Raw genomic sequence first — 16,715 nt, 5'->3', positions numbered from 1 at the left:
TAGCCAGGTCCTAGGGAGCCAATAATAAAGGGTGGATTGCTACCTCTTTCAGATGATCTGGGAATGTCCCTGTGGACAGGGACAGATTTATTATCCGCTGGAGCGGTCATCCTACCTTCTTGCTGACCGTTTTTGGGAACCGTATGGGGCAAGGGACTAGGGTAGTTAACCTGTGGTCCTCCAGATGTCCATGGACTACAATTCTCATTGGCCCCTGCCAGCATTTGCTCATGAGAATTGTAGTCCATGAACATCTGGAGGACCACAGGTTGACTACTCCTGCACTAGGGGACAAGTAGTAGGCTTTATTGAAGCTAGCAGCCTGTCTATAACATTCTGCAGAAGACAGCTGAAACTGTCAAAGCACTCCTCCAAAAGCAGCCAAGGGGCCTCCAGTTCCTTTACTGTTAACTGAGGAATTCCAAAGTAAAACTCTTGTTTTTCTTTGTCTCTCTCTCACACACACATACATATGCACATATAGTCACTGGAAGCCAGCCAATGTTATTATAAAGATCTTAATGCAATGCTTGGTCTAGATAAACTGGTGGAATTGTTATTAAGAAGAAGAGCTGGGGGTTTTGTACCCTGCTTTTTACTACTCAGAGTTTGAACACAGCTTACAATCGCCTATCCTTGCTCTCCCTATGACAGCCTGTGAGGTAGATGAAGCTGAGAGAGCTCTGGGATATATATATATTTATATATACAACAACAAACCTTGCTGACAAAGAATTAACATGGCTTCTACTGAGGGGAGTGCTGTCTCATCAATATTTGAAGTTTTTGGACATTTGGAGTATTAGCATGCAGAAATTTGTGCAATTTGGTATACATTATGTGAATGGACTTCTAGAATGCTTTTGACAAAGCCCCTAAACAGTAATTGCATAAGAGCATGGATTTTCCTGCAGACCAGTAATTGATTAAAGGACAGGCAACAGAGAATGTAGGCGTAAACCAACTGATCATTGGAGGCAAACAATGGGACCCCCCCCCACACACACACACACACAAGAATCTATTGGGCCAGCGCTACTTAGTGCACTCACTAATTATGTAGACTTGGAGTGGGGAGCAGTGAGATAGCAAAATTTGCCAATGATACTAAAAACTCAGGCTATCCGGTACCCCCAATAAGATTTCTCCAAACTGTACTAAATGCAATAAAATAGCAATTGGGATTCAGTATAATTAGGTATAAAGTAATACATACTGGAGCAGGAAGTCAACTTCATGTGTCCCTGGTACAAAACAAACACACACAGATTCATATAATAACATATAACTTGAAAGTCTTGAAAAGTAAAATGCATGCCTCTTCTCCCCTGGAAATGTCTACCAGGCCACTCTAGGAAAATAGGAAACTAGTCTAGAAATACGTTTGATGTGATTCATCAAGGTGTTTCTTGTCTTTAAGAGTATTGGGATGCTATTAAAATTGCAAGCAGCTATTTATTATTAGACTGGTTACTGGTATTTTCTATTGCAATTATGTCTCACTCTTACAGATATTTGCAATCTACAGTCATGTTCAGACTCTACAGCAGCAAAAATATTGTTTTAATTATTTTATTTAGCCATACATGTTGTTTCTCCCCCCCACACACACACTAAATCATCTGCAGATGTAGATTATTTGTCTTTTCCTAGCAAGTTTGAGAAGAGTGGGTGTCCTGTTTATACTATTATTTTAAAAAGTAATATGTTAGTGTGTCCTTTGCAAGGGAATGTTTTTATTATTTCAAGAGTTCAAGTAAGGGTTCTACAAAGGAATCTTAATTGCTCATGCAAGTACAAAGGGTGAAATTGGCTGGACTGCAAGGAACAACATTTTTAAAAACCCTGTTCAAATCAGTCCAATTCAGACACTGCCACCAGTCCTCTCCTCCCCAATATCTTTTCTGTATTATTAAATTGCTTTACTATTGAGAAGCATGGACTTACCAGATTGGTGCATTCTATCTGTGGGTTGGAGAATGTCCATTACAATTACTGGTTTCAGTCCTTTCTGGAAGGCATGTTTCAGAAGATGAAGCTAATGATTTTGGCTTAGCCTCATGGCTTATGGGGTTCTGCAATCTCCCATGCTTTTTAACATCTGTATGAAGCTGCAGGGATATCAGCAGTAAGTGGATGCCATTTGGTTCTATCTATTATTTCCATCATAATCCAACGATGCCTACTGCTTTGAAGGTGCAAAATCTTTTCTATTGTGACACAAACTGTATTCAAGACAGAAAAACAGAAATCATGACTGTGCATAAGTATTCGTCCCTCAAAGTCAATACTTTGTTGAACCACCTTTTGCTGCACTTACAACTGCAAATCTCTTGGGGTATGCCTCTATCAGTTTAGTACATCTAGCCACTGAAATTTTCACCCATTCCTCAAGGCAAAACTGTTCCAACTCCCTTCAAGTTAGATGGGTAGTTTTGATGAACAGCAGTCTTCAAGTCATGCCACAGATTCTCAATTAGACTGAGGTCTGGGCTTTGGCTGGGTCATTAACATTCATCCCTTGAAGCCATTCCATTGTGGCTTTAGCCATATGTTTAGGGTCACTGTCCTGCTGGAATGTGAACCTTCATCCCAGTCTCAAATCTCTGGCAGACTGAAACAGGTTTTCCTCAAGAATTGCCCAATATTTAGTGCCATCCATCCTTCCTTCAATCCTGATCAGTTGTCCTGTCACTGCTGGTGAAAAACATCCCCACAGCATAATGCTGCCACCACCATACTTCACTGCGGGGATGGTGTTCTCAGAGTGATGGAAATTCTGGGTTTGCGCAACACATGGTTGTATCCAAACCTCGCCAAAAAAGTTCAATTTTTGTCTCATCTGACCAGTCAAACTTCTTTCTTGTGTCTGGGGAATCCACCACATGTAGTTGGGCAAATTCTAAATATGCCTTCTTATACTTTTGTTTAAGCAATGGCTTTCTTCTGGTCTCCTTCCCATAAAGCCCCACTTTGTGGAGTATATGACCTAAAGTGGTCTTATGGCCAGATACCACCATCTCCACTGTGGATTTTTGCAGCTCCTTCAGTGTTCTCATCAATGTCTTTGTTGCAGCTCTGATTAATTCCCTCCTTGCCTGGTCTGTGAGTTTCGGACAGGTTTGGCAGGCTTGTAGTAGTGCCATATTCTTTCTATTTTGCTATAATGGATTTAATGGTGCTCCATGGGATATTCATTTATAACCCATCCTTGATCAATGCTACTCCGTAAATTTGTCTCTGGTCTGTCTGGAATGCTTCTTGATCTTCATGTTGCTTGCTTAGTTGTGCTGCTGAGTCTATTTATACAGACAAACTTTGGCAAATCTTGGGCCACTTAGACAGCATACTGTTGGACCCTAATTAACTAATTATGTGACTTAAAAAGTTAAGTAGTTGCACCAGATTGTATTTAGGGGTGTCATAGCAAGGAGGACAAATACACACAGTCATGATGATTTCTGTTTTTCTTGTCTTGAGTACTGTTTGTGTCACAATAAAAAAGATTTAGCACCTTCAAAATAGTAGGCATGTTGGGAGAATCAACTGGTGCTACAATTAAAAAAAAACAACCTTAATTCCCAGTTGTAATATGACAAAACAGGGCAAACACCTGTGTGTGTGTGTGGGGGGGGGGGGGTGAATACTTTTGCAAACCACTGTATATGTCTAATTTAATTAATTTATTAAATTAAAAAGTGAGTGGTAGTTGGGGGGGTCACATTGCTGAAGGGCAGAGGTGATTTGGTCCCAGCCAGGCTGCTACCCAGCCTTAGGTGCCAGCTTACGTGAAACCACAGGACAAGATCCCATTTAGTCCAGAGGACTTGCTGGAGTGGCAGCAAAGGTGACTGCATGCAAAGCTGCCAGTTGCCTGAAGATCAGTCTAGATGGGATCCAGCTGTAGTGCCTTTATCAGATAAGGATTGGGCCCAGCTGCAAGCCTTCTGGCTGAAGGCTACCATACCCAGCCTTGGTATACTTTAGGAGAGCCTTGAGGCAAGGGTCCCCATGGGTGCAATGCATGCGCTCCTTGCCTGTCAGCCTAGATGCTTGGTGTTCTGGTTCGCTATAGTGAAGCTCTGCCTGCCTGACTCCTGGTTCCTTATTTCAGCCTGACTTCTGACTTTGTTCCTGACTTTGTTCCTGGTTCCTGACTTCAGCTTTGACTTCTGACTTCATTCCCAATTCCTGACCTCGGCTTGTTCCTTGATTCCGCTCCTGGCTCTTGACTCTGATCTGGTCTTCGACTCTGCTTACAGCTACTTAACCACAATATGGCTTTGGCATTCTCTCTGGCAAATGACCCCGGCCCACTCTCCTTGGTGAACTGTCTCCCTTGGCTTTAGACTCTTTGGACTGGACTTTGACCTGAACTTGCCTTTCAATTCGATCTCGGCTTCCTGGCTGAGGGTGTAATTAATCGGTAACTGGTATGCAGCAGGGATGCATGCAACCCTATAGTAACAGCTGAACAGAGAAACCAGAGATGTCAGAATGGTAAAAAATCCCTTCCTCTCAGAGTTCATAGGAGCACAATAATACTGAATTTAAAAGTTTTAACACATTGGAAAAAAATGTACTCAGATAATATGATAACAATATTGTCTACATATGCTTTCAGAAAAGGCATTGCTAAAACTTCAGTGATAAATATGGTGAAGATTATTAGATTATGCATTCCTAGCACAGGGTTCCTCACCATGGTGTTGATGGGTACCATGGTGCCTGCCAGTATCTCTCCTGTTGCCCCCCACTGAGCTTTCCAAAAACTGGGTGACAAGACTTGTTACTGACTGCCTTCATTCAAATGATAAGGTATTTCACTGCTACTATAGTAGCTTCTGTAACTGGAAGATCAAGAGACTTTCCTCAGTCAGTATATGGTTACATTCTTTTTCAGGTTTCCCTCCTATTTATTAACCAATCTCTTTCTTCTACTTCCCCATCCTGGGCTTCTTTTTATTTCCCAATCTTTTTTCTCCCTCCTCCTGGCTTTCCTTCAGTCTTTTTTATTCAACCTGTTCCTTCCCCTGTTGGGCTTTTCTTCATTTCTTTTCTATTCCACTTAAGCCATCCTCTTTGAAGTGTGGAATGAGGTATGGCTATTCCTCATGCAGCAGCCATTTTGGGATGATGCTCATCACCCCTTCTCAAAATTCGGAAGGTGTCTAGAGGCTCAAAAGGCTTGGGTACCCTGCCATAGCATCTTGTAAAAAGTGCTGGTGTTCACTAATATTGAAAGAAGTCCTCATTCTGGCAGACAGGAATAAGAATTTTTGTGTATTAATTTATGGACAACCAGTGCCAGCTTAAACAAATTGGTCTAAATATCAAAAGGGTCCCATAGATATGGTGTTCTGCCACTAGCAGCTGTATAGTATACAAATCTGGGAAGCATCCATCAATTGCAGATTTATCATTCACAACTTTTAACAAAGGGCAAATTACAGAGGACAATACGGTACATACGAAATTAATTAAAATTAATTTGTAGTATTATAGGAAATGTGGACTATCATTGCAGAAGCTTCAAATAAGGATGATGCACTGCAAAAGGTTATGAAAGCCATCTGTGCTTGCTGGCTTAGTAACCACATAGCCAGCTATTACCAGATTAAGGAAGAACTCTTTGTACTAGATGGCATTTTGTTTTAAGGAACAAGGCGGATTGTGCCCAGAGCATTCCAGAAACATGATAGAAAGGATATTGAGGTACTGAAAAATTAAGTGTTGAAAATTAAAAGGAAAAGATGGGACGTTCTAATACTAGAGCAATTGACTATGTCAGTTTACAAGAGATTGTTAAAGGCTGTCCTGAATATAGATTAGTTAAAGGAAAGAACCAATGGCTTGAGCTCTACTACTCTGCTTATCAAAGTTTGAAGACAGCCTCTTGCCTAAAGAGTTTTCTCCAACCTATGACTTATCTGTGATTGAAGAACTTTATATTAGGAGAAGGCTTGTTAAGGTTCAGTAAGGCTTTAAGCCTTGTGGAATAGATTGGGAGGACAAGCTAACGGTAATTCAAGAAGAGGCCGCAGTTCCATGGTTCCAAGCAGTCACAGATCACTTTCTACATTTAGTAAATGGCTATTTATAGGCAGTGGACTACAACATGTTCATGTTAGAGAAAATAGCTTTAGCTACTGTAATTTCTCATATAAAGCAATGTTTTATATTCAATTAAATTATAGAAACAGTGAAGAAAGATGATGTCCTCCACCCAGGTTGGCATTAGTTTTAGGACTTTGCTAATAAATGCTTCCATCACAAAACGTTAAGCCCACAGTACTCATAGCCCAGGGAGCTGGGGGGAAATAAAGTGCATGTAGTAAAGAAATTGTTTAAGGAAGAAATGGCAGAGACAAATAATTAAATTTAGAAAGAATGGCAAGAAACTAAGAGTAAGTTTCACAGTCCTACAAAGTGATAAAAAGTGAGGAGGGCTAGCAGTTCCAAATGTAAAATTATATTACCAAGAGGCTGACTTGTTTAGATTGTTGATTGGACTAAAGAGCCATGAAACAAATAGTAAAATTCAAATCACTGAATTTAGATGGTGGTTTACACTACTAATGGATCAAGAATACAACTAAAACTATTATAACACAAGGAAGAAGCCATATAATATGAGATGGACTGTTGAGAATATGGTTTTCATGTAAGAATTGAGCCCTCAAACTCTCAACTTATTGACCTATTATGCACGGGCTGGAAAACCCAACATGGCAATAACAGGGCTTCAGGGAAAATACCTGATTATGCCCGACGTCACTGCTAGCCAAAGCCTGGCCTGCCCCGTGTTAAGGGAACGCAGGTTCTTCCTCAGTCCAGGGAGCGCAGTGGGTGCAGGCAAGGGCTGGGTCAGACCAGCCCTGTGCATAATCAGAGGAGCCGGGCCTTCATGCTTGGCACCTTCCCCGACCTACGCCTCTTGCTCCTGCCAGCTCCGCGACTCCATGGTGTTTACAGGGGCATCACCCCCACCATGGTAGGAGAGCAGCTTGCTGCTCCCCACCATAATGCAGCCAGCATGTGCCCCGGAAGCTCCACCCCCATGTATAATCGGGGGACGGCGAGGCTTTCGGCTCCGCCGCAATGGCAGGGCGGCCGCTCAGCGTAGCTGATGCCATACATAATCGGTCATTGAGGCCTATCATGAGGCCCCGGTATGTGGGGTCTTACAGGTTAGCTATCTCCTTGGTACTATTTAATTTGCCCCCTCACTTAGTTGATCTGGAGTTTCAGGCTGGGTTGTCACCAGTACTCTGATGACACCCAGCTATATCTGCTGATGGATAGCCAACCCTCTGTCCCCCCAGATTCTTTGACCAGATGTTTGGAGACTGTGGTAGATTGGCTTAAATAGAGTCAACTGAAGTTGAATCCTGCTAAGACAAATGTCCTCTGGCTGGATTAACATATTCTAGGACAGCGGTCTGCAAGCTTTCGGCCGCTGCGGTCCGCTGCTCCGGAGTGGGGGGAGAGGGCGGCCCGGGGGCCTGCACACGCGCGGCAGCCCCAGCGCAAACGCGCATGTGCTGACTGCTGCGCACGCACGTTTGCGCCCGGCAGTAATGTTAGGCTTACTAATGTTAGTAAGCCTAACATTAAAATGGCAGCTGAACCACAAGAACCTTCTGTGAACCACCAAACTTAAGAATTGCTTGGGATCAATCCATTTGGAGAAATAGTACAATCCGCACAGGACAAGCCTTTAAAAACTGCCAAGATCATGACCAGTGAGCAGGATCAAATTAGAGAATCACAAAGAGAAAGGCATGCAAATTTGCAAGGAAGGGCAGGAAATCAGCATTACTGTGCAGCTACGCTAGGGCATTGCTGAAAATACTCTCCTATTTATTCAGTTTAGTGGAACAAGACTAGAAGAGCTCTCCAGAGCTCCACTCAGACCCATTATGAACGAGGGGAATAACACACATTCGGGGTGGAATGGCGGCGACTAAAATCACCGATAACGCATGGTGCCGGCTGCAACCGGCTGCAGCTTCGGTGCATGCCACCGAAAAAGCCGCGTTAGCGAAACGCGGAAGAAAGCGCAGCTTCCGGGTGACTGGGGTGCAGCCAGAAGTGGCGCCGGGATTGCTGCGTGCATAATCGGTTACTCTGGGTTTTGCCGCTGTCGCGCCCCGCCCCATGCATAACCGGTGTGTGTTGCGTCTTCCCCCTCCGTGTTTTCCATGTGACCCGAAATCGCCGTTTCGGCGGCCGTGCATAATGGGCCTCACACAACATGCAGCAATGTGAAATGCGTGGTACAGTTGCAGCCGACTATACAAGCACATGCCAATATGTTGCCAATGAATTTGAGAAATAAATGACCACAGCTTACAATGCCAATGTCAGTGGGTTCTATCATGCATTCTGTAGTCTCAACGATTTTCCCCATATAATGAGATCATGTGACTCATTCCCATTTTTCATAGTGGCTGATAATACATCAAAGAAACCCTTAGTGTTGCATAGCATGGAAAGCAGGGTTTTGCAGCTGCTTATGAGTTAAAAAAAATTAAGTCCTGTCAATTTGAGCATTGGGTTTTCCCATTATGTCTGCATTTTCCCTTTCATTCAAGGAAGTAACACTAAAATACATGAGTGAATCCTGCATCACAAGGATTTAAATGGACGACATTTGCTGGATGCTGCTGTGGAGCTGTGATAGGGCAATTTTGTAATCTTTAAAAAAAACCCCACTTTTGGACACTCCCCCCCACACACACACACACATGACAAGTGATGTGATGTTGATGTGATGTTATCCATTCAGTAGTGTCTGACCCTTAGCGATTCTATAGGAAAGTTTTCACCATACACTTCTGTCAATGGCGTAGATTCCTCCAGGTTGGACTAGATGGCCTGTATGGCCCCTTCCAACTATGATTCTATGATTCTATGATTAAGCTTCTGCATAATTTCCTCTACATATAGGGTAAAAAGAAAGGGTGATAAGATAACCCTTGTCTCACTCCTTGGCTGACCTTGAACCAATCAGTGTCTCCATATATTGTTCGTACTGCGGCCTCCTGGTTGGTGTACAATGAACTGACGAGGTTGGTTAAGTGGGAAGGCACTCCCAATTCATGTAAAGCATCCCATAGTGATGTTTCAAAACAATTTAGAAAAATGTATTTTATTTTTTAAAAATTGTAGCTGCAGAATAAGTACACTGGAGAAAAAAGAATCGTGTGGGCACAGAATCTGAAGTCAAGTTTGCTTCTATGGGAAACTTTCCAAAAATTACACTCACACTGGAACTGGCTTACAGAGAGTTTAATTCTCAAACTTCTCTTTCTTTTTTCTTCTTTTTATCTTTTAGCTGGTGATTAGTGAAGCAGGTTGTCCTCTCAGCCAATACTCTCAGCAGCTGTAGGTACCGTTGGATTTTTTTGCCTTGTTTATAATATGTTTCCACTCTTGGCAATTGGTGGCAGTAGTTTAGGCCATATGGATAGTCAATCGCTGGTTTCTAAGGTCTTCCTCGATCTAAGCCATGTTCTCTTTGGCGCCAGTCACTGGTCATTCTTACCAGAGGAGCTTATGAGGCAGTGTGCTGGTGTTCATTCTACATATACGACCAACCCATTGCAGTCTGCACTTTTGGATTTGTTCTTTAATTTGTGACTGGTTGCCACATTTTGTCCAAACTGTCTCATTTAGATTATGATCACATAGACCCATTATGCATGGCAGCAGTTACACCAGGCTGCTGCCGGAATGCCCCACCACTTCTTGCATATGCACAGAGGAGGGAATTCCCCAGTGTATGCAGACTGTCCCAGTGTGTGATGCCAGGGCTGGAAAGCCCAATGCACTGCCCGGAAGCGGCAGCAGGGGGGGGAGCGGGGGCATGGGGGTCCCACCGCATGATGGCAGGGAGCGGCATGCCACTCTCCCACCAAGCTGGATGTGGGTGAACACCCTGGCCAGCTCTGCAACTCTTCAGAGCTGACAGGGGCATGTGGTGTCCCTGCAGAGACATGGATAGTGGGAGGAGCCGAGCCCAAATGCCAGGTTCTTCTGATTATACACAGCGTTGGCCTGACCTAGCCCCCGATGGGCTCCGTGGGTGGCTCCCAGGATGGCAGCGACGTCAGGCATAATTGCTGTCCTGTTGCCACCAACCCGGGCATTGCACCCCATGCATAATCGGTCATAGAAAAACACCCAGAATCTGCCACAGGCATCACATTTGGAAAGTCTCAAGTTTGTTTATGTTAGGTTTTAGTAAAGTCTATGTTTCTGATCCATATAGGAGGATTGGCAAGATTAGTGTCTGGAAGAGATGAACTTGGATCTTGAGAGAAATGTTTGTCTTCTTTCAGAGGCACCATTTGACTGTGGCACATGGTGATGTTGCTTGGCAAATCCTATTGTGGGCTTCAGTGGTACATGACACTTTCTTTTCTTTCACCAACAAGCCTAAGTATGTATGTATGTATTTATTTATTTATTTATTATATTTTATTTATTTTTATTGTATATAAAGCAAGCGCTTACAGAAAGATGAAAAGAAAAAGAAACAACCAGCTGGCAAAATAATTGTTGATACATGTAAGAGTATAGTCTGTTATTATCTTAAAAAGAACATATTCAGTTCCCTTTGCATATTAGTCCTAACCTAAAAGTTACTGTTATCTTTCTTAGCCAAGCAATTGTTAATATATATATAAGAATACCATCTATTATTATCCCAAATAATATATAGTCAGCTCCCATCGTATGTTGGCCCTAATCTAAAAGTTGCTGCTGTCTTTCCTGAGAGAGACCAGCTCTACTGTTTGTCACATTCTTCAGGTGGTCGCAAAAGATGGAATTGTGCTCTTTTCCATGATGTATCTGCTGGCAGGTCTTGAAGTATTTGTGCTTCTTGATCTACCAAACTCAGCAACGTCACCTGAAGCTTTTTGGGTAGAGTATTTCTTGCAGCCTTGCTGTCAGGGCCCACAAAGGTGTCTCTTGATTGCTTCTTGAGTGCGGTAGCCTTTGAATAGTCTCTGTATATTTTGTCAATCCAAATCCCTTCCTCCTCTAAGTAGTCTTCCAGGCTTTCAGTGATTTCCTTCCTTAGGTCTGTTTTCCCAAAATCTTCCAAGACGCCTTTGAATTTTACGTTCCTAGCTTTGGATTCCACTTCCAGGGCTTCGAATTTGTTTTCTGCCACTCTCTCCCACTCCTGTTGATTAACTTCCAGACATTGGATTCTGGTTTGGTGTGTTGCCAGCTGAGTTGTGTTTTCATCAGCTATTTTTTTCAAACCGTTGATTCTGTCTGAGAGCTCTTTCTTGGTGTCTTGGATTTCCTTTTCAACCTTTTTGACTACTTTCAGTATCTCTGAGTTACCTTCGCATAACAAGCAAAAGAACTGTGCCTTAGTTAGTTTTTCCATAGCTCTAAACAGTCACAGATTACAGGCAGGAGGTCTTGCGAGGTCTCGCGAGAGTTCGGCGATCAGAAATTATCAGTTTGTCAATCTCTATATTGTCAGCATCCCCCGCTGAGCTCTCTTTAACAAATCTTTAAACTCTTTCTTTTGTTTGTTTTAACGAGTGTATTAAGCTGGCTTGCCTCCCGTCCGAAGAAAGGATTCCCTTGTAAATTGGTTAGGGGGAAAGGAGGGGGCCTGCTGCCTGGCTTTAAAGAATAGGAAAGCAGAGAGAGAACTCACAGTCTTTGTGTTGATTTTATCAGACTTCGGCTCTTGTCAATCTGCAGAAAAATGCAGGATTTTATGCAGCTGGTCGCTTCAAGCTTAGAAAATAATTTATGACAAGGACGCCATCATGGCCCTGAGCACAGGCAAAGATGATCCAGAGAACTCAGTCTCCGTAGGACCCTCAGGATGCCGTTCCCAGTTCCTGGGGCAACCTGCGAGCGAGATTTGCGCATCCCGCTCAGGTCTGCCAGGTGCATCTGATCCTGGCCCTCTGCTTGGCTCGAGAGCTCGTCACGGAACGGGCTAGCATGGTGCCATCTTCAGTTGTCTCCCTATTTATTTATTTATTATTTAGATTTCTATACCACCCATTTCTTTTAAATTCTTTGACTTGCTGAATTAGGGCTCCATTGAGGTATACATTTGTCAGTGATCCATCTGTGGTTACAACTTTGTTTTTGTCCACATCTATTTTTAAGCCGTAAGAAGCAAACAATGCCAAAGAGGATGTTAGTAGCCTCTGCATCTGTATTAGCAAATATGGCACTATCATCTGCAAACATTAGTTCTGTCAGGAAGTTGTTTTGGCCATATTGAACTCCACATCTATTCTTGAATACTTTTCTCATAATGGCATCAACTACGCGGAGTAAAACTACTCTCCCGGAGTAAAATAGTGTAATTGTTTCATCAATCATTGGTGTTTTGATGGTCAGCATTCTAGATCCAGTGAGGCACAGTTCAAATAGTGTAGCAATTTAGTCAGTCAGTAACCTTTTACTGGCATAAAATATGTATAAGACATATAAAAATAGGGTTTAAAATTTCAACAAAATAATAAAATAGGCCGTGGAGTTACATAACCAAACAGATCTTAAAATGATTAAATAAAAGATAAAAGATAAAATACAAGGTAGGCAGCATATTATAAAAACATCTTAAAACTCTGGCAACTAAAATGGTTACTTCTGGGTCTTTGTCAGAGAGCAGAAATTGCAAGGTCATAGATTTACTTACAGAAGGCTTGTTTCTCAGCAAAGCAACAAAGCTGTCATCCCGACACTACTCATATAAGGGGCAATCTAACAAAATGTGTGAGCAGTTTAAATTTTGCATTTTGACAATTCCATAGCTAAGATTTCCTTTTGTCCAACATGATGTCCAGTTCGTAAATTTCAGGCAATACGAATTTCTGATTTTGGTTTCATAAGTTAAATTATTTGAGCCAGTAGTCCACTTCTCACCAGTACCCTGGTTCCCTATTGCTGGTGCATTGGCTGCCCTGGATGTGGTAGCATTATCAATTCCATTTATTTCCATACATTATCAATTCCATTTATTTCCTTGGTTTCCCAGTTCTGGTTACCTCAGAAGAGTGACCACTGTCCTCCTTTTGTAGCTGGGCTTGGGACCATCCTCAGCAGAGTTTCAAACTTCTCTGCCAACATAAGTCCCAATTAAGTCAAAGAGCCTGGGCCAGCATAAGTCTTTTAGAAAGGGAGTCTTAAGTTCTTTTCTAGTCAGTTTAGCCTATTTAATTTGCAGCTTATTTCTTTTTGCGTGGAACTCAATGTGGGAAAAATTACATACATGAAAAATGATAGCAAGCTTATTTTTAGCAAAATAGCTGTGAATAACATACCTATGAATTATGACCACAGGGATTTTGGCTAAGATACTAAATGAAGGCATATCACCAAAATATTTATGGTATTCTCCTTGCACATTTATAAATGCACACTTACATATAAAATATTTTAATCCTATGCCGTCAATGAACATTTTAGTGGACAGGCTTCCAAGGTACCTTCTAATTAAAATAATTAAAACCTATAAAATAGAAGCCAATAAAAACCATGCAAATGAACAGCACCATAAAATTATCATCAAGCCACTCTCCCCACAGAAAGAAAACCAATAAAATTGTAAAATGCTAAGTTCAGTTATAACATCAACAGTAAAACAAAAATAGCAGCAGGAGAGGTGGGGGGAATCTGCCAAATGAGAACACAAGTAATATCATCAGCAAAAGACAGAAAGTACAATAGGAACATTTTAATCTAAAGTAAGCTGACCAGAATCCAAGGCGGAACGGGCTGCCACTGCTGCAGCAGAACCCACTCCCTGCCCCCCTGACACCCACCCCTTCTGACTGGGCTCACCTGCTGCCATGTAAACTTCTCCCAGTCCCCGGCGAAGTCTGGGAAGAGCTGCAATCCCAGTTCACCAGGCAAGGAAGCCGGCACTGAAGCCTGAGTGACCGAGATGGCCCGGAGCGAGCACCAGGCCAAGCAGCCCGCCAGAGCCGCTTCCCCTCATAGAATCATAGATCAGCCCAGCCAGTGCGCCCGCCGTGTCTGAGATGCAGCGGCCACGCTGGCTGGGCTGAGGGGAAGGGAAATCCCTCCCCCCGCTGCCGGAGCCACTTCAACGCGGGATGGAGGGACACTCGGGCAGGACACGCAACTTTTGCGCCCAAGGCGTGAGTGTCCCGTTTGCCATTGTCTTCCTCTGCATAGCAACCCTGATTGTCTTTGGTGGTTTCCCATCTAAGTACCAATTCTGGTCAACCTCACTTAGCTTCTAAACTCTGATGCTGGCTAGTTTGGGCTATAAGCAGGGGCCTACCAGGTGTATAAAAGAGATAATAATGGCCTAGGTTATATGGTAGTTACAAAGATTAGTGAAAGAGCTAGTCACGTTTAGGAAACAGACTGTTAATAAGGAGAAGTATTATTTATTTAGTTTTTACAAGTTTCATCCAATGAAGAGAATTTTGAATCTCAAAAGTATATATCCCAAATATCTTGTTGGTCTCTAAAGAGCTACTGGACTTGACGCTAGCTGAGAGATTCTTCATTCACTCCAAGAAAAGCAAACCTTCTTCAGATAAGTTTCTTTATTAAAGCAAAGCAAGTTATTACACCTAAAACATAGTTAGAACTAATGTACAGATTACATGAGAACACATATATGGTTCAGGGGAGGTGCCCCCATTCCTGGGAACATAAAACAGATACCACGTCAAGGAAGTCACAACCTCTTGATAACAACTAGTGTGGGAAAATGACGGGAAGGAGGGAGACCAAATGGATATGGGAGAGAAAGGGGGGTGAGGAATGTTAGGGCATCTGGCATACTCTGAGAACTATAAGGGAATTCATCCTTGGGTATCAGCTACTAAATCATGGCAGAAATACATGTGGGTTTCTGACACTAGATCTTCTTCAGCTATATAATTGCATCTCTGTACTGCATTGTGTAGTAAGTGGGCAGCCTCATAGATACACCAAAATCATACATACCCTAGGTCAGGGGCATTCCAGGACAACAGCCCCAGAGGTATAAAGGAATATTTGCTGCTGGAAATATTGATCCCATCAGAGTGTTTGTAGAACCACTTTCTGCTCATGTACTGGAACGTGGGGGCTTGGATCTGGGCAATAGGCTAAATTTGTCAGCTGACCATCTCTAGGTCGGGATGATACTAGGTTTTGCTGTTCTACTTTAACTTGAGAAATCCCCAATTCTTTTTCAGTTTTCTCTTGTATTAGTAAATTCTGCCATACATTTTTTATCTCTTCTGCATAACTAAAATTGTATATGGGTTCTTTTTCTAAACATAGGCTCATCTTCAGTCCAGTGTTTGGTCATTCAAGGGGATAATGGAATGTACCACACCAAATGGACAGTCATTTCACTTTTTGCATGACTTTGGCTATCTGTACTTGTTAGAAGCAAGTTACAATCCTTAAATTGTAAAAGAAAGTCCTTAAAGCCAGGTTCCTAGTTAACATTTAGAGCTACCCAACTGGAAAGTGAAACATGACAAATCCTTTAAAAAGTGATAAAATTAAAAAAAAATTCTTTCTGCTCCATAGGTGAAAAAAATTACAGTAGGCAGCAAAGTGCAGCAGGAAAAAGAATAGAAACAGAGCAGAACACTGATGTAATCCATGTAGGCAGGTGCACTCAGAGGTTTCAGCTGGGCACTCACAAAAGGTGAATCGTAAAAGGTTGATTGGAACATTACATGGACTTGCCTAATGCAGCAATAAAGATCAGAGATTCCAAAAAACGTAGGAAACACTAAGATACTCTTATTTTGATAGCACTCTCAGGAGAAAAAAGGCACTTTTTGTATCCTGGGGTATATTTCTACCCCAAGCCAAATTCCAGTGTTATCTTAATGCAGAAAAATATCCCATGATTGAAAAAAGAAAAAGATTTTGTGATGGCAGAAGACATTGTGTTTTATGGTATACAAACATCCAGGGCCTGAAAACACAATTTCAAAAGTCATGGGAAATAACTGCTTAAGTATTTTTTTTAAAAAAAACTGCACATTTTGTTGTTGGTCTGGGATATTTTTCTACCACATGAATATATCTCTCTATGGTGAGGAACATATTCTCCAGATTATCAGGAAGGGCCATCAAACATCAGGAGTGCCTCTGCCTATCCTGAATACTTAAAATATTCCTTTACAGCAATGTTTTCCAAGGGGAAAACTCACAGTATTTATTTAACTCAATATATTTAATGTACTAGGGTAAAAAACATTCCAATGGCAAAATCAATGGGTTTCTGGTGTTGTTTGGTGCCTACTGTGCTATATGTAGTAAGTGAAAGTACTTTGGTGAAATTGTTTTTAATGTGTAAGTTATAATCTCCTAAGAAAAATAAAAAATTAGATCCATTTCTATCTGTATTCTGCACACCAAAATGCAGCTGTTAATATGAATTTACCTCAGATTTCTGGTAAAGGATTTTGAAAGGTGTTGAAACACGGATCTGAGTTTCTTAAATACACCAGCGCATTACATTAGTAATTGCAAAATGCAACAATACAGGAGAACCCTTGGGGGCAAATCCTATTGAGCCAGTTTGGTGTAGTGGTTAGGAGTGCGGACTTCTAATCTGGCATGCCAGGTTCGATTCTGCACTCCTCCACATGCAACCAGCTGGGTGACCTTGGGCTCGCCACGGCACTGATAAAACTGTTCTGACCGGGCAGTGATATCAGCGCTCTCTCAGC

The 16,715-nt window shown here is 42.2% G+C and overlaps 2 long non-coding RNA genes across 6 annotated transcripts in view; one reads left to right on the top strand and one right to left on the bottom strand.

Annotated features, from left to right (window-relative positions):
* LOC143840000 (uncharacterized) overlaps nt 1–11,062 on the top strand; it is a 37,630-nt gene extending 26,568 nt beyond the window's left edge. For 2 of the 3 annotated variants that reach the window (XR_013231965.1, XR_013231962.1), the window contains exons 3-4: nt 9,341–9,390; nt 10,347–11,062. This is a non-coding gene — a long non-coding RNA (uncharacterized LOC143840000). Of the gene's footprint in view, nt 1–9,340; nt 9,395–10,346 lie in introns of all 3 variants that reach the window. The other variant, XR_013231963.1, reaches the window with a different exon arrangement.
* Nucleotides 1–16,715, bottom strand: part of LOC143840001 (uncharacterized) — a 64,608-nt gene that overhangs the window by 19,646 nt on the left and 28,247 nt on the right. The gene's annotated exons all lie outside the window — the stretch shown is intronic.

This window comes from Paroedura picta, chromosome 6, assembly GCF_049243985.1.
Source record: "Paroedura picta isolate Pp20150507F chromosome 6, Ppicta_v3.0, whole genome shotgun sequence".
In the NCBI taxonomy this organism is placed as follows: Eukaryota; Metazoa; Chordata; class Lepidosauria; order Squamata; family Gekkonidae; genus Paroedura; species Paroedura picta.
The sequence above is the reverse complement of the archived record's forward strand: the minus strand, read 5'-3'. Positions and strand labels throughout refer to the sequence as shown.